General features: G+C 41.8%; 1 long non-coding RNA gene across 2 annotated transcripts; it reads left to right on the forward strand.

Annotated features, from left to right (window-relative positions):
- Positions 1-477: 477 nt before the first annotated feature.
- On the forward strand, positions 478-20626 carry LOC117312172 (uncharacterized). Of its 2 annotated transcripts, none has more exons than XR_004526421.2 (3): positions 478-653; positions 752-821; positions 7863-20626. It is a non-coding gene; the product is annotated as an uncharacterized lncRNA (long non-coding RNA). The 2 variants fall into 2 exon arrangements; XR_004526422.2 differs by having other exon boundaries at positions 752-794.
- Positions 20627-22007: the final 1381 nt, after the last annotated feature.

The following is a 22007-nucleotide window of genomic DNA, read 5'->3' on the forward strand; positions in this document are numbered from 1 at the left end:
GAGGTTTCAATCCAGGGACATGGGTCAGAGCAGAGTGGATATGATACCAAATGCTAAAGTAGGTAAAGCCAGATTGTGGAGAACGAGTATAAGAGCTGGTCTTCCCAGGCCCTGGGGCTGGTAGGGAAATAGGATTTGGTAGGGATACTGGATGGGTGTCCCCATGCAGTGAACACACCTGGGAGGGGATCCAAAATGCCCAGGACGCCAGAAAACACAAGGCCCTTGGAAACCACTCAGCAGCCCCATTATTTCCAGAGGGTACTGCCGATCCAAGGTGCCCCCTTCAGTCAGATTTCTGACCTCCTGGCTTAGGCAGATGCTCTTTGGTCCTGCTCTCACCGGGATTCTGGAAGGGGCTGGAGTGACTCTGGCCTCACACACACCCATTGCCCGTGAGCAGTTCAGCCCTGCCCATTTAGGTAGGGTTGGGAGCCCTCAGGTAGCTGGGAGCCAGCAAGGCTGCACAGGTCTGGAATTAGGACAGAATCAGGGCTAGAGATGGGAGTCGTCTTTCAGGAGGCTGTACCTCAAACCTGGAGTAGGTAAGATCTTTCAGAAACAGAGACTGGGAAAGGACCAAGGATTGGAAGTGCTTACCCTCAAGGGCTGTCCAGAGGAAGGAAAGTAAGGATTAATCAGATCAGTTAAAGGTAAGTGAGGAGAATGTAGCTTTTAATGTTTCCCTTCTTTCCCTCCTTCCCTTGTTTCCTGTGTATCACTTTTATTTTTCACTTTGATTTCCAATTAGAACAAACGTTCAAAAAGAAAACTCGTTTCATTAGAAAATGAAGGTAATGACACCTCCCTCTGGGGAAGCTGTGAGTATTAAATGCGACCGTGGACATGACTGCATCTTTGGGTGCTCAACGTGTGTTGATTTGCACCACTTCCTACCCTCCCGCTTCCCTGGGGTTATACGCCTCAGCTTATAAATCCCTTGATCTCATCATCAAAATAGAAACAGGTGTGATTATATTAGGTGTGGTTGATTTCTACACACAGGCTTAATAGTGAAAGAAAAGAATCAAGCCTTTGGTTTCCAAATCAGCTTTCACGGTGTATGAAAAGGTGTTCTTTGCTATACCCTTTAATGGGTGAGAAAATTGAAATAATCAACTGAATAGAAGTACCCTATCCAGACTTATAGTTCTAGTCTGTGCCCTGGCAGACACTTTCTTGCCTGTCGCTTAGCATTTGGGAAATTCCAGGGAGTCAAAAGAAACAAGACAATGAGTCATTTGGAAGTACTTATCCTTCCAGTTCTGGAGCAAAGCAGTTCCCCAGAATTACCTTACAGGAGGCCTGTTGCTTAGCTCTTACATTTCAGCTCTTCTATTTCACAAGTGCAACGAAGTTGATCATTGGCCTGTTTACCTTTTCCCCTTATTAGAAGTAGCCAGCGTTTATGATTCTAGGAGTCACCAAGACCACTTCCCAGACCCTCATTTCCTGTAATACAATGCACAGTGTTTTCGCTTAGAAACCCACACAGCTGTCAAAGCATAGTTCCATTATCTGCCTGTTAACTCTCTTACGGCCGGGGGAACCCCTGATCCTTGACAAGTCACACGGGGAATCTAAAACAGTTGTAAAGGAGTCTTTCTCAGCTGCCAGTCCCTAAGAAATTGATGAACGTTTCCGTCATGGCCCAGCAGCCTCTCTTCCCACACCTTGGAGGTTAGGCTGAGTTCCAGAAGGAGAGACCACGATATTGTTGAGTTATAATCATGTCTGCTCCTTGTGCCTGGCACCACTATCTCCACTCCACCCCTGAGGGTCCAGGGATCCCCAGGAGACCACCCCAGCTTGCCTCACATAATGATCTGTGCATGTATGTATAAGTACATGTATACACACGCCAACATCCAAAACTTAGAATAATGTCACATAGAATTCATTAGACCTCAACTAAAAATCGGAGGATGCCACAACACGAAGCCTGCATCCCACCTGTGACCTCAGATCAAGAGGATCGATACCCTCTGTTGAACCTCAGTCCGTTGCAGTTCTGATTACGAAATATAACGACACTGGTTGATAAGAATTCTTATGTCGGCTGTTTCACTCTTCTACATTACCTGATGAGCCCAGTAGGCATTTGAGTGGAAACGAGTGAATTTTCACTTTCTCCTAGACTTTCATCGCCACCATGGGCACCAGCATCACCAAGCCCTCAGTTAGCTGTCCACTTTCAGGGAAAAAAAAAGGATCAACAGGTTTTTTTCTCCCCCCTTCTCACTGAGTCCCTAGAGCTCTTGCAATGGAGTTGTACCAGGCTCCTAAGGGCATCCAAAGGCCACGAGCCTGTTCCCGGGGCTGGAACGTGGGCTGGCAGGGCTCTGAGTTTGGCATTGGTCCCTTTGACATTTCTTGTCTCTTCAGGGGGCAGAAAACCAACTTGCGTCATAGGCCAGTTCAGTGTGATCTGACTGAAAGGAAGATCTTTTTGTTGTTGCTATCACTGAAGTATTGGTATCCCTATATTTTATATCCATATATGCATATTTTACATATATCCTGTGTACATATTTTATACATATATAGGCCTATGTGATTTTGATATATCACAGTAGAAAACTTAGATATATTACCGGTCTGTAGTTCAGTTGAGGTTGGGAAGCCCTGGCCTGGGGTGTGTGGCCCCTGTTTCCTGACATCTCAGTTTTCTTTCCCATGTGAGGAAGTACCCTGCATAGACGTTAATAGTCATAGTAATCTTTAATGGACCGTATCCTACAAAACAGCCTGTCCATCCATTGTCACTGAGCTTTCCCATTCACTCACAGAGACGCACAGGGCAGGAGTCATTACCCTGATTTGCTGAAAAGGAAACTGAGGCTCCGGTGAAGCGGCTGCTCACAGGCTTTCAGGTGGTTGGGGAGGAGTCGTAGAAAAGCCAATCTCCTGGGCAGGAGCCCAGGGCTCTTTCTGAGACTGATGCCTCCACAGAATCCAGTGAACATCTAAAACATATCTGCTGATTGACTAAACGACCACAGTCTCCGGCAGTTAGTACATAAGAAGATAAAGCTGAATATTAAAAATACACATGCGCTGTACTGAAAGTTCCTAGGTATTGTATTGGAGTGCGAGGCTTAAAGCAGTTGTCAAGGTACTCTACAATGAAAAATGGTCATGGTTGGAATGTGCTTCTTTATCTCACTAACTCTATACCCCAATTTTTATGAAGAACCTCAGGGCTGAAGAGCTCAAACTGCATTTTGAAGCTTATTAATATTCACCACCACACCTTCAATGGGTGCAGTGTATGTATTATTATTTTCATGTTTCCGAAGGAAACATGGCAGGGAACAGAAGCATAGCCACGTGTGTCTGGGTTAAGGATTCAGAGACTGTTCTATTTTAGCACCATCATCCACGTGCAGTTCGGCTCTGCCCTCCCCTGTAAGAAACAACACTGAGATAAACCAAGGGGGATGCTGTCATTTCAGCCTGATGTCCCTGGTGTCACAGTCTGACCAAAATAATAAGATCAAAGCCCCAAGGCTATGATGAAAATAAGAGGCTATGGTGAAGCGAGATCAGCAAAGAACCCTGGGTACTCAATTGTCCTTAGAAAAGAAGTAAAAACATAGATGTGTATTATGATACAGCGGCAATTAAGACCTATCTCTCACAGTGAAGACAGCCAGCTTAGCCATCCAAGCAGTGGCCACACAAGAGCTGGGATTTTAGATTCGATTCTGCAGTGATGTTTCAGCCTGATCTTAAACATCCATGTGTCAATTTCACTGCTTCCTATACTCTACTATTTCTCATCCTGCAAATCTCTCTGGTTTTTTTTTAGGTAGGCCAAAGACACCTGGCGTTAGCAATGACCACTGAAAAACACATAAGAAATGTCATGCAGGGCAGGTCAGTGGTCCATTTGATCAAGAATTCTGTCACCACTATCTGAGACATTTAAGGGAAGACATGACTTCTTAAAAACTGGTGTTGCACATCTGAAAACTTATCCTACAAATACAAGAATCACACAAGATTATTCATTGCACTGACATTTGTAAAAACAAGAACTTGGGAACTAACTAGGTGGTCATTAGTGAGATTGGCTGAATAAATTATGGCACATCCATACAATGGACTATAACTCAGCTCTAAAAAAAAGGACGGGGGCTTCCCTGGTTGGCGCAGTGGTTGAGAGTCCGCCTGCCGATGCAGGGGACGCGGGTTCGTGCCCCGGTCTGGGAAAATCCCACATGCCGCGGAGCGGCTGGGCCCGTGAGCCATGCCCGCTGAGCCTGCGCGTCCGGAGGCTTTGCTCCACGACGGGAGAGGCCACAGCGGTGAGAGGCCCGTGTACCGCAAAAAAAAATAAAATAAAAAAAATAAAGGATGAAGGCCTTTATGTACAAATAAGGAAATATCTCAAGGACGTATTTTCAAATACACAAAGCAATATGCAAAGAAGCAAGTATGTATAGGATGCTGCTATTCGTTTAACAATTGTGGGGGTAAATATATTTGATCATTTAATATATATTTATTGAACATCTTCGATGTCCCAGGAACTCTTCTATACTCTGAGGATATGACTGCAAACAAAACAGATTAAACTCTTTGCCTTCAAGGAATTTATTCTTATCTGCCTGTATACGCACTTTAAAAAGTATTTTAAAAGATAAAAGAAAATCCATAATAGTGATTACTTGTTGGGAGAGGCAGGGACTGGGGAGATGTAGAACAGGGGTTAAGAGAGCAAGTTTTCACTGTATGGCCTTTTACATTTACTAAATATTCAAATCAAATGAAATACATATGAAAAAATAAACAAGAAAATCTTAAACATCTTTCTTTATTAATCTGATATGGATTTGCACTCAGTAATTTATCCAAACCTGTCTTGAACCTCTTTATCAATTTAGCCTACATATTACACCCTGTGAGCAGGGATTCTTCCATATATTTCCTTGTTGAATTAAATAAAATAGCATTCCTTTTGTTTATCCTATAAGCATTTCTTTCTTGGTTGAAAAACAAACACCTTTCATCTAATATGCTGAGATTAAATGAACATATTTATGTGTACTGTCCTCAGACCATTCATTAATCTATAAGCCTTAATGAAATCTCCCCATTCTCTTTGCTTTTTCTCACTGAAGAGTTCTCATTCCTGCTAATAAAATCCTTATTTCCATTCTGTTCATTACATAAATCAGCTTCTCGGCTTGTAATTGAAGTGACTGGGGCTTCATTTCTTCCCCCTACTGGAACCATCAGCCACCAGTCTCACCCCTCCCCTGACTACCTTTTACCTTCATTTTCATCCATGAGCTCTTTTCCCTGAGAAAACATCCAAAAATGATCATTATGCAACACAGACATTTTTAAAAACATCCTAGCACTGAATTCATCTCTTCCTGTCCCCCGTCATTCCTCTAACTCCCAGGTTTCTTGTTCCCTTTACACCCTCGTCCATGGAGGACGCTGCGCTGTCTACCCATTGTTGAGTTTCATGCTGTACCATTGTGTGTCTGCCCCTCTTCTTTCACCCATGCCTCTAATTGCCAAACTAAAAGACAGTTCCCCACTCTGGTCATCCTCGGCCCTTCTGCAGTGTTTGAAACAGTTTGAAATCATTTATACCTGTCATAGGTCACAGGCTCTTATCATTAAGAGGGTCCTTGACTGCTGGTTGAAGTCCAACATCCCTGGACTCTTACAGAGGTGCCTCTGACGAGTCCTGTGAGCCCCACTCTCTCCAGTTTAGAGATATTCACGCATCCGCTATAGCAGATGCTGTCAGGCTCTGCCCATGTCCCCTGGGATCCCTTTCTAGGGTGACCAACTAATTGTTTGACTTGCCTGGAACTGAGCAGGTTCCCAAGATGTGGGGCTTTCCATTTTAAATCCAGTCCCTGGCAAACTGGGATGAACGGCTTACCCTCCCTTTTCTAATTTACATCCCCTGCTTCTGTGAGCATCTTCACTCCTGGCACCTGTGTCTCCTTGCTGAAGAGCTGCCCTCAGGCTGCTAACCTCCCCTAACCTCCTCCCCACCCCTCCCAAAGAGCGAGAAGTGTCTGAGAGTTTATCTGTCCCTGGGCCAGCTCTTAACCAATGACTGAAGGGTGAAGGAGTTTAGCTACACCAGTGTTTTTGACCCTGATGGGGTCAATGCTGAGTTAGGACTTTCACTGTCTCCAGTGCTCCTGACAAGATTAGGTCAAACTTACCCTCCGTGGGACTTTGATGCCACATCCTGGCTTGGTTGTCTTCCCTTTGCTGTCCCACTTCCCCATTCACTCCTAGTATTCCTGGGAGTACCTCCTAATAAATCACTTCCTTATCTCAGAGGCTGCTTCTGAGGAATCCAAATATTTTGGTTATCTCTCGCTGTGTAGTAAAACCATCCCAAAATGTAGTGGTTAAAACAACTGCTTTATTCTCTCTCACAATTCAGTGGGTGGACTGTCTCTGGTGCGTGGTTCTTCTATCGCAGGTGATGACAGCTGGGGCTGCAGTCATCTGGGCTGGAATGTCCAAGACGCCCCATGCCGTGGATCCTCATGTGTCCGAGGCCCCTTGACAGTTCTGCTTGTCACACCTGGGGTCTCTCGTGTGGTTGTGGTCAGATGACAGCTGGGCCTAGAGTCACCTGAAGAACCAACCAGAATGCTGTATAGCTGGTCTTCATTCCCTCTCCATGCAGTTCCAAGGCTGCTTCTCTTATATTTGTTTCCTAGGGCTGCTGTAAAAAAAAAAAAGTACCACAAACTGGTGGCTTAAAACAACAGATATGTGGGCTTCCCTGGTGGCACAGTGGTTGAGAGTCCGCCTGCCGATGCAGGGGACACGGGTTCGTGCCCCGGTCCGGGAAGATCCCACATGCCGCGGAGCGGCTGGGCCCGTGAGCCATGGCCGCTGAGCCTGCGCGTCCGGAGCCTGTGCTCCACAGCGGGAGAGGCCACAGCAGTGAGAGGCCCATGTAATGCAAAAACAAAAACAAAAACAAAAGAAACAAACAAAACCAGACATGTATTGTCTCACAGTTCTGGTGGCTAAAAGTCCAAAATCAAGGTGTCAGCAGGGCCACGCTCCTTCTGCAGGCTCTGGGGAAGACTCCTTCTTCATTTCTAGCTTCTGGCAGTTGCTGTCAGTCCTTGAGGTTCCTTGACTTGCAGTTGCATCACTAAAATCTCTGCCTCTGTCATCACATGGCCTTTTCCCCTTGTGTATCTGTGTATTTACATGGCCTTCTTATGAACATACCAGCCACGGGCTTTAGGTTCCCTCTAATCCATATGACCTCATTTTAACTTGATTCCATTTGCAGCGACCCTATTTCCAAATAAGGTCTCACTCCCAGGTTCTGGTTTGGCACATGGTCTATCCACCTGGTATCTCCATCAGAGTAGCCAGACTTCTTATAGGCAGCTCAAGGTTCCCAGAAACACTGAAGTAGAAGCTAACAGGGCTTCTTGAGACGTACCAATTACTCACAATGTGCTTGGCACTGTTTTAAACGCTGAGGTTACAGTGAAGAACAAGACAGGCAAGGTGCTTGCAGTCATACAATCTCCACTGTAGTGGAGAGAACATCATTGACCATTTCCCTTGCCTAGAACTCTTTGAGTTACCATGTTGTGATAATGTGGGAAGAATAATAAACTACATCTGACACCTGGACTTTAGCTGTGCTTTGGGTTCCAGACAGAATAAAAGATAAAGTAGCCCATCCTTGGGCTCAATCGCATAATGTCCCCAGGCCTCCATTTCCTTGTCTACGTAGTGGAAGGTTTGAACCAGACAATCTAACAGTATCCAGCTGAGGTCTCCACTCGACACAACTGCTTTCTTTTGTTCAAACAATGTTCCAACTTCTATCTCCTTCATAGGCTTTGGAAGTACCTAAAGCTTTGGGGGACGAGTAAGGAGGGAATGAGAACTTATAAAGACGAAGAAAGAAAATGATCTTCCTGGACAGTTGAAAACTGCCTCTCCCACTTCACAAGACAGCCCGTCTTCTCGTCCTCTTGCCTTTAAATTGTCACACTTCCCTAACTTATTAATACACATCTGCTCAAATTGTGGTTTCCACCTCAACTGACCCATTTGGCAGGAGTGACAGGCTGCAAATCGTGATCTGAGCCAACATCATCTGATTTTTTACCATTGCTATCTCGAGCATACACCTGTCACAGAGAACGCCAGGTGTTAAGCAACAGATGTTCCTGGGATTCACAAAGAAAAACAGGTAACTGCTCCTCTATGCTTCTTAGCATAAAAACACAATAATAGCCGTTGATATATTTAATAGAAGGGACCAGAGGATCAGCCCATTGGTGGAATATATATATCTTGTTCCAAGCAAGTCAGTAGAGCTAAGAATATGGGCTTTTTTTTTTTTTTTTTTTTTGAGAATAAGTGTTAACAGTGCTCTGAATAAAAGGTGACTCTATGCCACTGTTGTTTGAAAGTGCAGTACAGGGACCACATGCATCAAAATTACCTGGGCTGCATATTAAAGTGCAGATTTCTGGGCCAGTCTCAGAGATTCAGAGTTAGAAGACCTGGCACTTAATCATTTCCCCAAAGCACACTGAAAATATTGAATCCTATTAGTATCTCATCTTTTCATGCAATTCTCAACACTCCCTGTTCTTTCTTCTAGACTGTTTGGATTCTAGGTCAGACCTTCACAAATTTCCCTCCTGCCATGCCTCTGGAATGAGCCCAACCATCAGTATTCCCAATGCCATCCTCTCTTCCTTCCATCCCCAGCCCTGCACTCCCCACTTCTGCTGAAGCTGTAGGGACACAAAATCCAAGGATGGAGCAAAAAATAGAGCCTAAGAATCACCCCAACCAAGGGCCAGCAACAGGCTCTGAGTTGAAGGCAGGGTAGCTGGGAAGCCCAAATGGTTGAAGATGCAGGGAAGTGTAGTGAGTGTGGTGGAAAGGGGGCAGCCAAGCCAGTATCCCAAAGCACCCTGTGGCTGCCACACACTGCAGTGAGGCCAAGTTTCAAGACCCAAGGATGGAAAAGATTAGATCATACCCTTTTGTCATATGTCAGTAAGAAAATTAAAAGGATTATACAATTCAGAGTGTGGTAAGAGGCTTACAACAGAAGAGAGTTTTGAGTCAAAAAATTTTAACTACCTTAAAATTTAATATATTCCCTATCACTCAACAGAAATTTAGTTCTTGCCATTTAATCTGTTGTATTTAAAATGAATTCTGTTGTGTTTTAAAAGTCGACTTGGATTCGTTCAATGAATATTTATCAATGCCTGCAGGGGATACAATGTTCAGCAAAAACTGACTTGGTCTCTGCCCTTAGAGAGTTTATATTCCCACAGGGAAGAGAGTGGTTTAGTAAATAATCACATTAAAAAAAGCATTATTGCAAACAGAGCTAAGTGTTAACGACAGTGAGGTTCAGGGTATTATAAAGATATATTACAGGAGTACCTGTCCTAGTCTGGGAAGGTCGGGGGTGGTGCGGCAAGAAGGTGTCCCTGCAGAAGTGACATGTGGTCTAAGAACTGAAGAATGAGCAAGTTAATCAGACTTGGTGGGAAGAGCATTTCAGACAGAGGAAACAGCATTTTTCCTCTGCAGTGGGTTGAAGATGTCCACATGAAAGCAAGCAAGTGGTCCTGAGTACAGAGAACAGAGAGAAGGAGATTCTCATGAGGCTGGAGCTACAGGCAGAGGTCAGACTTTGCAGGGTCTTGCTGGTCCAGCTAAGCAGACAGTTCTTTATCTAAGAACAACGAGAACCATGTGAAGCAGGGGATGATATGGTCAGTTTGCATTTTAAAAAGTCCTCTTATACTGCAGTGTCAAGAACAGACGAAGAGGGCCAAGGTTGGAAGTGAGAACACCACTCAGGGGTCTATGGAACCAGGTCAGATGAATGATAACCGTGGCTTGGGCAAAGCGGGTGGCAGTGGAGATGGGGAGAAGAAGACTGCTTTGAGACACATTTCGGAGGTATCAGTGACAGGACTTAATAATGGATTTGATACAGGATTAAAGGAGAGGAGAGGGATGAGTCAGGAATTATGCCTAGGTGTCTAGCTCGTACCACTAAATGGAGGACTCTGTCCTTCCCTGATGGAGGGAACACTTAAGAGGACTGGGTTTGGAGGGGAAAATAATTATGTTAACTTTTGGATATGCTTAGCTTGAAGTGTTTCTGAGACATCCGAATGGAGATCTGGAGGAGGGACCTGAAGTTCAGGAGTCATCATGCTTTGATGGTAATTGCACTCGTAAGTGTGGATGAGATCACTTAGAGATTCCATGTAACCCATGCAATACAGAGTGGTGATTGAGGGCAGGGGTCCTGGAGTAAAACTGCCTGGATTTGCAAACCAGCTCGGTTTCCTCCTAACTGTGCACCCGTGAGGAAATGGCGCAAATACTCTAAACCAAATTTTCCTATCTATAAAACAGAGACAATAATATTTCCTACCTTATAACACTGTTGGGAATATGAAACGGCATGAGGAATTTAAAACTCTTAGCATGGTTCTCAGAATCTAGTAACTATTTTATAAACCAGTGTAGACTTTCCTTCTTCCACCCAGGGCTAAGCCTTGTGGAAATCCAATGTTTAATGACTGGATACAGAAGGATGAAGAACAACCGCATTACAGTCTGAATCTGTGCTGTCCAAATCCACCCACCAGAGAAACTAGGTCAGCAGCTGTATCTGGAGTCTGCTGGGGTGGGTTATCCCTTTTCAAGCAGATAGAAAGGGAGGCAAGAGTCCTTGAAGGGAACCCAAAATCAAAGGCCTGGTTCAAGGAATAAAAGGAGATAGAGAGTAGGGGACAATAAAGCAGAGTCAGGAACAGGCTGGAAATAGCCCAGGAACAGGTCAGAAATGAAGGAGCGAGAGACTGGGAACTGCCTGCTAACTATGGGATGCCCAGAGCATCTTACTGAAGATAGAGGGACAAGATGGGAGAAGCCACAGGATTTCATACCATTCTTAGGTAGATAGATGCCTGCTGCTCAGAACCACTTACCCCTAAAAATAATTAAAATTGTTCTATACATAAACAATGAAATAATAGAATTTGGTAGCCCTTCTAGTTTAAGAGTGTCCTGTGTTATATAAGTTAAGCCATGACACATTATGAAATTCTGATACTTATATATGATGTTAATATGTTACTTTAAAAAACATTCTCTATAATTTTCAATTACTGTTATTGTTTTGGGATATATCGTACAGGAGGTATTTACTTTATCCAAAACGCAGTTCACAGCCACATTCAAAACGTTCCAAAAATGTTTATCAAGATGATGATAATAGTGATATCCTCCATGTCATTATTAATGTTGTCCAGAGATAATAGGATCTGGTCAAATGTGATACCTGTGCTATAAAATATATATATATAAAGTTTGTGTGTGTGTGTGTGTGTGGAGAGAGAGAGGATCCTGCAATGGCAAAAAACTTAATTAAAAATTGAAGCCAAATATATAGCAATCGAATTTGCATTATTAAAGTATTGATATTGGCTGCTGCTCCTAGAAGTCTATTCTCATTATTATGATAGCTTCTGTTTCTCCCATTAGATTGATGAATTGCTGAAGGAAGAAAAAAGTGAATTCGTTTCAGTAAGTGAAAATCATTTCAGTGAGCATGAATTTCTTTTGGTCCAGCCCCAATACTAAAATAGTCACAGGGTGAATATCAAATGGTGTCTAGCTCAGGCTATTTTCAGTCAAAGGCAAACATGCAATGAGGTTCAAAGGAAGAAACATTATTACCTGAAATTTAACAGAGATCTTGGGGAATATTTAAATAGACTCAATCTACTTTTATTTATTTATTTATTTTTTCCGGAGTAGAAATGTTGTTCTGAAAGTTCTTCAGGCTGACATGGTCTGTTTACTTATCGATTGCATGTTCCTCACTGTGCCAGCAGCATCCTAGTCCCCGGGATCAGTTTTGAACATAGCTTTTTAGTTTTTTATATTAGGACACTGTAATGTATTAAAGGCAGGCAGAAAGTGAAAAGTAGCTATCTCTCCACACACACCCACAGGCACACCCATTCCTCCACGATATCCTCCCCTCCCATCTCCTTGCTGCCCTGCCTCTCTTCAGGGATGCTCCCGTTCTATTGGAGTTTGGGGGGCAGGGTAAAAATCACTCATCCAATCCTCACCTTCCAATTCCACGCAGTTAAGAACTTGGCAAAAGGAGCAACTGGAGAACCAGAGCACAGCATCAGCTTTACCAGCAGTAAAGCCGGATAGGGTAACACTGTGACGTCCAAGCAGAGGATCAGTTTTCTGATAGGGCCAGAAAACACAGGGCGCTTTGTTAACCTGCGCGGAAGTTCAGCCCGGACCTCCTAGTTCTCTGTTCAGTGTCTATACCTGGGGATCCACTGGACCATGACTTATTACCCACCTGCAAGTGGAGAAGCAAGAACAAATCACTTAGCTGGACCCATCAGTGACAAGCTAACCTCTTGGAGACTTGAGATAGGCACGTGCAGCTCCTAGGAGCACTTGGGTCTAAGAAACCAGGAGAAAAAGAACAGTGACCTATCAACACTTAACTTTGCCCAGTAAGGAAATGTGGCGAGTAGGTGGGACACTTTCCCTAGTCTCACCAATCAGAAGACCATCTTCCTCCAAGAGAAGAACTGAGGAAGGTGGGAAGGGCAGGGCTATAGAACATTTCCTACCAGGGTCATTGACCATTCCGAAGCATGTAGAGAAACTGTTATTTTTCATTATTTCTCCAGTGGAAATAATACACCAAAATACTTTTTCCTTTCATATCAAGCACTGGTTATTGATGACCCAGAAATCACAGGATGGAAAAGAGTTTATTGAGGTCAAGTTTAATTATTCATGTTCACCATTTTGGTGATTATTAACCCTCTTTTCAACTGGCAGCAAAGGATTTCTGGAGATCAGCTAATTCAGTGTCTCTGAAGAAGCTGGTACAGTTTGTTGTAAATGTGTTTTGCTTCACAGACAATAGTGCTGTGATGGAATGGTTTGTCCATGAGTCTGTGAATAAATGAATAAATCACACACCTGTTAAATTATGTGCTGCACATAATGAAAGGGTTGTGATGTGGGGCTTTTTTTTAAAACAAAATGTTGCTTCTCTCCATTTGCTGCTCCTAAACAATTTCTCAGTGTAATGTCTTGTGTATCTCCCCTTTTAGTGAAGCTCAAAGTACCTCATGGCGTTCATATTTATGAATTCCAATTCTATTTATTCTCCCCATCAACTTTCAGAGTTGCAAATATAAACACTGCAATTTGGCATATGAGCAAATTAAAGTATATCAACATTCTGATCCTGTACTAGGTCATACTGTAAGTTAAATAGGGAGTAGAAGTGGTAGCTCCTGAACCGGTGCCAGGGCATGCCACTCATCTGGGTGCCCTGTGGAAGGTGTGCAGGACCCTGGAGGGACTCCCCTAAGCCTTGGAGCCTCAGGCACCTATTCAGGAACATCTACAATGGATGAGATCTCTACGCCAGGAACATGGCCATTTTGTCCACTGACCCAGGCTAAAGGAAGGAGGAAACCATGAAGATGCTGTGTTTAAAAACTTGTGCATGGATAGCTTCTGAATCTTCAGTTGTATCTTGTAGCTTTAAAGCAATTTCGTCTTCAAGGCTAGGGAAATGTATTCCCTATGAAGGAGGATATTACATCTTTATCTAAGCTAAGCAGTAATTGCAACACTCATTTGGTCCTACTTTGTACATGTTATCTCCCAAGATAGGCAGGGAAAAGAATAAAGGCTTTGGAGCCAGACAATCTGGCTTTGAATTCATGCTCCACATTCTAGTTATTGACCTAGCTACTTAACTTACCTGATTTGTTTATTCATCTTAACATAGGCATTTTTTAGATTCCAAATGGAATAGATTCTAAAAAATACAACTAGTGAATATAACAATAAAAAGAGGCCGACCCACAGATACAGAGAACAAACTAGTGGTTACCAGTGGGGAGAGGGAACAGGAGAGGGGCAACATAGGAGTAGGAGATTAAGAGGTACAAGCTATTAGGTATAAAATAAGCTATAAGAATATATTGTACAACATGAGGAATACAGCCAGTATCTTATAACTATAAATGCAATATAACTTTTAAAAATTGTGACTCACTATACTGTACTCCTGTAATGTATAATATTGTACATCAACTATACTTCAATAAAATTTTTTTAAATAGGCATAAAATTATTATAGAGTAGTGCTGTTGGGGGAATTAAATGAGATTGTGTGTGTGTGTATATAAACAGAACATGTCACGTGTTTTGTTAGATGTTAAACATGTAGAAGTTAGATGCTTTTACTGTGCTTTGGCTGCTTTTTATATTAACTTCTTTATTGGTCCACCTGGTCCACATATACTTATCTATCATAGCATCAAAGAGGTTCTTTAGCTTGAAATATCGTAACTGCAAAGGGAAGTGAAAGAGACAGAGAGAGAGAGAGAAAGGAAAAAGAAGAAGAAGAATTGAAAATGACTGAAATGCCATATTACTGAGAGCTACATGCAGTTGACTTAGCCATAGCTGTACTAAAAAACTGTATGTTCCGTACAGTGGAGTTCTGATATAACTCACAATTCCTCCTCACTGAGAACTGAAGAAGACTCCCACGGGCAAGACAAATAGAGTAGTCTCTGGTCTAGGATAAACTTTCCTTTCCTCCTTTTTCAGCCAAGCCTTCCCCGCCTGCTCTGAGAAGCTGCAGTCTAGCTGGCCCCTGTTCTCAATATTTTCTCATTCACTTGCTCCACGTTTGCTTTACTTTGAGAAGAGCTCTTATCACTGTATTGCTAAGGAAGGTCTCATACTCTCCAGAGACTGAATCAGAATGCTAGCCACTATTTACTTGGGATATCATTGAAATACTCCTCTTTTTATTTTTGTTTCCCTCAAAGCTTTTTTCTCTTTTTTATCCGGCCAGAGGAGCCCCCTGCCCTTTTCTGCAGGAGATATGTTTCACGACCTCCCAGTGGATGCCTGAAACCACAGATAGTACCAAACTCTATGTATATTAAGTTTTTTTTCCTATACATAGATACCTATGATAAAGTTTAATTTATAAATTAGACACAATAAGAGATTAACAACAACTCATAATAAAATAGAATAATGATAATGATATACTGTACTAAAAGTTAGGTGAATACGGTCTCTCTCTCTCAAAATACCTTATTTTACAGATTTAATACCCTTTCCATCTTAACTAAGCACTTATCACTTAATGTGGTGAATGTGAATTTCTTTTTCCCTCTTCCAATTTTACAAAGAGAAGATTCATTCTTACCATAGATCTTAGCAAACACAGCACATGATGTTTTTTTTTTCTTATTAAGTTGAGAACTTTCACCTCTACATTAAATTTGGATAGCACTTTATGGCTTCTCTTTGGCGTATCTGAATTGCCAGCATCACTACTTTGGGGCCATTATTAAGTAAAATAAGGGTTACTTGACAATAAGCAACGTGATACTGCAATAGTTATCTGATAACCTAGGTGACTACCTGGCGGAATACACTGGACAAAGGGATGATTCACGTCCCGGGAGGGACAGAGCGAGATTTCATCATGCTACTCAGAACAGCGTGCAACTTAAAACTTATGAAATGTTTATTTCTGTAATTTTCCATTTAATCTTTTCTGACCAAGGTTGACTGTGGATAATTGAAATTTCAGCAAGCAAAACAGCAGATAAGGAGGGTCTGCTGTATTCTAGGTCATACTGGGGAGATTTTACTTTCGTTTTTCTTCTCATTCTCTGCTCCTGTTGGTGGAGGGAGTAATTTTCATGTTGGTTTCAAGCTGAACAATGAATTCCCTCATTGAGTAAGACGTGGATGCCATGACTTTTTCTGTATAATTTCTGTATATGAACGGTACCTCTGGCTGTAACAGATTAAGACTGCACCCCTTAACTAACCATTTACATCCAATGCTGAGTGGGTTTCGAAAAGCACATAAAGTGATATTGAAATCTGTGTCTGTTATCTTCAAGTGCCGTTTTCTGAGGTTGGTCAGCAGGGCCTTCTAGCCTCATAAAATAACTAAGTAGGAAGCACAAACAAAAACCATCTGGCCTCGAAAATGCTGCCCTCCTCTCCCCTCACTCTTCTATAGCTTCTGAAATCCTCAGCACTTCATTCATTCTTCAGTCCACAAGTATTTATTGAGGTCCTCCAAGTATTTCATCACAGAACTAGGTGGTGGGAACTCATAGAGCAGTATACGTATATGAATATATATGAGGCTGCAACGTACACAGAACTCACAGTGGGTCCAGAAGGGGGCCAGTTAAACAGTGATCACAGTAATTGGTGCTCAGTGCCATGGCAGGAAAAGTACCCTTTGCTTGGGAGCCTTTCTATAACATTTTAACCTGTGGGGATGGAGGGAGACAGGGGATACTTCCTGGAGGAAGTTAAATTTTAACAACCCTATGATGCCAGTCTTTTGAACTAAGGCATTTGTTTTTACCTTTGTTAAAATGCAAACTATGTACTCGGAAGAAAACTACTTTTACATCATAAGAACTATGGGTATTAGTACCAATTAATGTTCACAAACTGAGGCCCTGAAGAAATAAATATTTGAACTGTTAAATTTTGGACGGTGGCGAAGAAAAATTAAGCCCAGGGCACTGGTAAAAAGAGCAGGGAGCCGCTTCTGTGGTGGATTTTGTGTCTGCAGGAATTCGAGATGCTTGGGAGGGGATAGGGCTTGGGCTCAAGACACTGAAACTAGGTGCAGCTACAGCAATAATTTCCCCTGCATTTAGCTTTGCCTAAAGCCCACTCCACTCTTGAGCTAGTCCTTACAAATCCCCCTCATCAAGGAAAATGCCTCAGCTTGGCTTCTAGATAGTGAAAGTGAAGTGTGAGAGGAAAAATATCTTTATAAAATCTAACAATATGTCTAAGGTAGTTGTGATCCAAGACAAGTTTGGCTGGAAAAATGCATCTTGTTTTCCTATAGGTTATCTCTATGACCCCCTCCTTCTAGGTAAATTGTTTATAACTGTGTGATTCTATAACTTAACATAAAAATTGGTCGTTCATTATTTGATTACATTACATGAACATGAGCTGGCATCTCCACTTCCTCATTCCTATAGCATTTCAGAAATGCCAGTGAGTCTCCTCTTTATTATTTAGAAAAACTTTCAGTTAAACATAACTGCAACATAATTTATATTGGTGCTCTGGGATGTAATAAAAATCCTTCACCCTAATCTCAATCTGTGTCCTTTTTTAGTCCAATTCAAAACATTTATCAAATGATTTGCCTTCTTCCATTAAGTAAATAATAGGAACTCTTTCCTTGTGAAAATGAAGAGAGTTTGCAAGTTATCTGCAAATAGGAATTTTGTCTCTATTCCCCTTCCTGCTGTAGGGGATGAAAACTCTGCAAACCCGGAACCTTACCTCTCCTGATAGTGGGGTGTGTGTGTGTGTGTGTGTGTGTGTGTGGTGTGTGTGTGTGTGTGTATTAAGCAACTTATCTAATTTGTTTATTCATCCAAAAATTGGGCATAACATTATTATAGAGTTGTGCTGTTAGGAGAATTAAGTGAGACTGCATGTGTGTGTATGTGTGTGTGTAAATAAAACATGTACCACCCTCAGATTGAAATAGACATGTAGAAGCTAGATATTTTTACTGGGTTTTAGCCACTTTATATACTAACTTCTTTATTGGTCCACTCGTCCATATATATTGATCTGTAACAGCATCAACAATGTTCTTTAACTTGAAATATCATAAAGACAAAAGAAGGTAAAAGAGACAGACAGAGAAGAAAGAGAAAGAAAAAGAAAATAAAAAAGAGAATTGAAGATGACTGAACACATGCTCATATGTTTGAAATAAAGAGGGATTGAGCTTGGAGTTCCCACTTTTGCTGTGGGACAAAGATCTGGCCCTGGTGTCCCACCATGGAAGTGCAAAAATGGGGCATGTTTCATGGAAATGATAACAAAGCTCCGAATAACATTTCACAGTTTCACTTCACTTTATTCCAACAACAAAACTGTGAAGAAAGTAGATTAGTTACAGTCACTCTTCTGCTTGCCGACTTTCAACCTATGGATGTGCACAGATAAAAACAGAACTCTCCTGTGAGAACACACTGCATGGTACCAGCAGTTGATGTTGGAATGTGGGCTGCTGCCTTTTGGACTCTAAAACTGCATTACTTACCATCAGTGCATCTTGCTGTGTTTGTGTTTAAGACACTTTTCCCGAACATTATTAACCACATCGGGTCCAGTAAGTCCAAGAGCACTGAGTGTTAAAAGTCTTTGCAAGATATACAATCACCATGGAAACAGAAGAGATTTTTAAATTTTTAAAGTGGTGAGAAAAGTAGAAATGTTTCATGTTAATATAGAATGTATTTTTCAAGAGTAGAAATGATTCTGAAGGACAAAGAGCAAATCATGTAACATATAAAGATGCTGTGCTTGTTGCAATGGACAATGTCGTCCAGAGAAGGGAAGAGGGACACAGTGGAACACTATTTGAGTGTGTGGCTAGACACGGGGTGGGTAGGAGCCTTGGGTTAATTCTAGGCATTGGAGAAGTTTAAGGATTAGCTGATGGGGCCCTACTCCTGAAACTCCTGTCTCTAGCCAAAGAGAAAGTCTCTTCCAATCTGCCTTACATCCACCCAAGTGGGGAGGTGGTAAGATGGTGACTAGCTGCTAAGGGACAGCTCAGGACCCTGGTAGATTCCCAAGGAGAGCAGTTATCTGCCTGCATAGACTTCCAGTAGACACAAACAAGGATGATGTGGAGAAAATAGATCATTCAATCATTCAAAAAATATTTATTCAATATTTTGTGTGTGCCAAGCTCTATTGTCTCATCTAGGCGTTCACGACATAGCACATGTATGAATAAGACTGCTGGCCTTAGTTAAAAGTTTACAGAACTGATTCATGCTCCTATTTCTGGAAATGCACTTGGGACTGCAAGTTTAGTCACTTTGGACTTTCCGACAAATGGATTCACTTGCAACTTGATTGTTGGTAGAGTTTCTGTATTCGTAGCTGGTCTACTGATGAGGAAAGTGGGCTTTAGAGAGGTTAAGAGAATTGCCCAAGTAGTCAGAGGTGGAATGAAAATTCAAATCCTGGAGCTGACTTCAAACCAGTTCTGTCTTCTACTGCATCATGATTCTTTAAAATAGCGTTCAATGTATTATCCAAAACTGGACCAAAAACGAATCCCCAAAATTTCCTTCCTCCAGTTCTTGGAAGTAAACGACATACATGACATACAATGCCTTAGATTTTCTTTTTTACATATAATGAGAGTTTCTTTCTAATAACCAACAAAGTATGTTGCTAAGGATTACTAAAATATGGTATTGTGATCTAAAATAACACACTATTAGCGTTTACCAAGGACTTAATTCTACATTCTACTAAGAAGATTGAATAGCACCAAAGGATTGTCATCTTTGGCATGTGACCTCCTTAAAGGCATGGAGATAGTTTGGAACTTCTGTAATTTTGAGTAAATATGCTCTACATTTTTAGTGCTGTTATCATGATGGGCGGGAGACTTCAACTTCTGTTGAAGTTACTGTTACCTTTAATTACAATTCATTGTTACTTTAATTTTAGAATTCTTGTTTTAGTTTGCAGTGAGTTGTTGGGTTAATCCTACAGTGAATAATGATGTATCCATAATATTTGGGCTCAAAATTACCTAATGACTTGATTTTAAGCCATAGGTTCTTTGAAGAGCAAAATAAGCATTTATTTTGCTAACGCACATATATGTAGAATCCACCCTCATCCAACAAATGTACTTGTACATGGCCTTCATTTGGAAAGTGGAAATGAGTAGAATAGTAAACAGTCTTTTCCACCTGTGCTCAAGAATGTCTGAAAGTCACTTTAACCGGTAGAATTCAATTGTTACTATCCTCTAGGTGTGTCATTCACAGCTGGTTAGCTGTTTATGAGCTGCTCCCAATCCCTTGTCTCTTTCCACCTCCCACTATCGAGGCTGAAAAGCAAAACATGTGCTTTCCCCATTTTTCTTGAAGCTAGAGACAGTCAGTGATCCTGTCTGGCCCATGAGATGTAAATGGAAGTCTTCTAGGGGAGGTTTCATAGAGAGCTCGTTCTTTCCTCATTCTTTCCAGGGCAACCCCACTTCCAAATTCTTCTGGCATTGAAAGCAACATCTGGAACAAAAACAACCATTCTGTAACTATGAGGAAAGCAGCAACAGAAACACAGGGATGCATTGTGAAAACCCTGAACTCATGCTGGCTGTTGCCTATGTACAAATTTCTTACTATGGGAGAAAAAGAAAACCCCTATTCGATAAGGTCAATGAGTGTTGAGTTTTTTGTTAGGATCCAAAAGCATCTCTATTAACACTTATGTATGGGAAAGTAGGAATTTAGGTGCTTACTTTTGTGTATAATTCTTATTTATAACGTTGCTTCTGGGGGGGACAAAGTATTCTGGGTTCAGACTTTTTAAAAAGTTTTAAACGTGTTTTTAAACTAACACAACATTGTAAATTCATTATACTTCAATAAAAATGTTTTTTAAAAAGTATTTGAAACTTAAGTCCCTAACTAATAAACAGGTTCAAGTGTTCATTTTCGTTACATCTCCCTCAACTCTTTGCTCTCCCTAGCACCCACACACACACATTTGTGCACACACACCTGCTCAAAGACCCATATTTGTCCCTATTACCTAGTGCTGGGTTGATAAATTGGTTTCATCTCAGATGCCAACATTGATAAATTGTCAGTGGCTGTCTGGATCACTATGCTGAGGATAATTTTGAGGCAGACAACACAACTCATGAGGAAGAGTGTTGTGATCAATAGGCCAAGGCCCCATGAATGTGAAAAATGGAGTGGCAGCACCCTATTTTTGTAACAGTTGACCTGACCCAGTGTATCAGATTTTAATTGCTCAACCTAGTGTAACCCCTTTTCTTCTCTTAACCCTGTAGGCAGGAATTTAGTATTTTCAAACTGAGACGTTTAGTCCTTACGCAGGCCATAGTTTACTAACTAGAAAGTCAAAGTATTCTACGTAAAACAATATCCAGCTAGCGTACCTAAACTGTATTTGTAAAGAAAATGTCATATCTTAACTAACATTCAATATTTGCTGTACTGACCATGGGGGTGCACCGCTTGCCTCTCCCCTTGAGAAAGAACTTGTCACTCAGCTATAAGAAGAGCAGTTAGCTGATAACATCCAGCTGCAGTGCCTGCAGAATCCACCTCAACCTTCAAGCCAAGGACACATGCTTCCTGGGCAGACCCAGACATTGATGAGCGAGGTGAGGGGTCAGAGCCTGGCCATTTCTATCTAACGTGGGGCTCCACTACAGGTAATCTTTGCTCAGGGATGCCCCTCATGTTGGTTAAGACTTCATCAGATCTGTAACATGGTCTGAGGCACTCTCAGCTTGAGTCTGCTTCCTTCCACCTCTTCTCTCACAAGGAGGGATGCAAGATCTGCATCCCTGCCCCATCCCACTCCCTCCTTCTTTATCTTTCGCATGTGGTACTTCCTCTTCCTCCTGCCACACTCCATCAGAGTGTCAGCTTCCTGGAGGACCCAAACTTATACACATACCTACTACGGGCATAGCTACTTACATTTACAAGGCTTTTACATCAAGTGTACAACATTCCAAAAGAGGCAAAGTGCTGTATTGGCTTTGACATCGGAGAGTATGGATTAAAATCCCAGACACTTACCATCGAATGGCATTAAACTAGTGTCCTTATCTTTAAAATGAGGTTGCTAGTGGTGATAACTGATGGGACTGTGTGAGGATTGAATGAAATAATATCCATGAAATTGATTTCTAAACTATTAAGCACTGCATACATTTTAGTCATTACTATTATTATTATTCCAAGTAATCTTAAATAGCAACTACCGGCTGATCAATTAACATTCCTTTACAAATATTGATTGTGCCTTTACCA

Source organism: Tursiops truncatus, chromosome 4, assembly GCF_011762595.2.
Source record: "Tursiops truncatus isolate mTurTru1 chromosome 4, mTurTru1.mat.Y, whole genome shotgun sequence".
Classification (NCBI taxonomy): Eukaryota; Metazoa; Chordata; class Mammalia; order Artiodactyla; family Delphinidae; genus Tursiops; species Tursiops truncatus.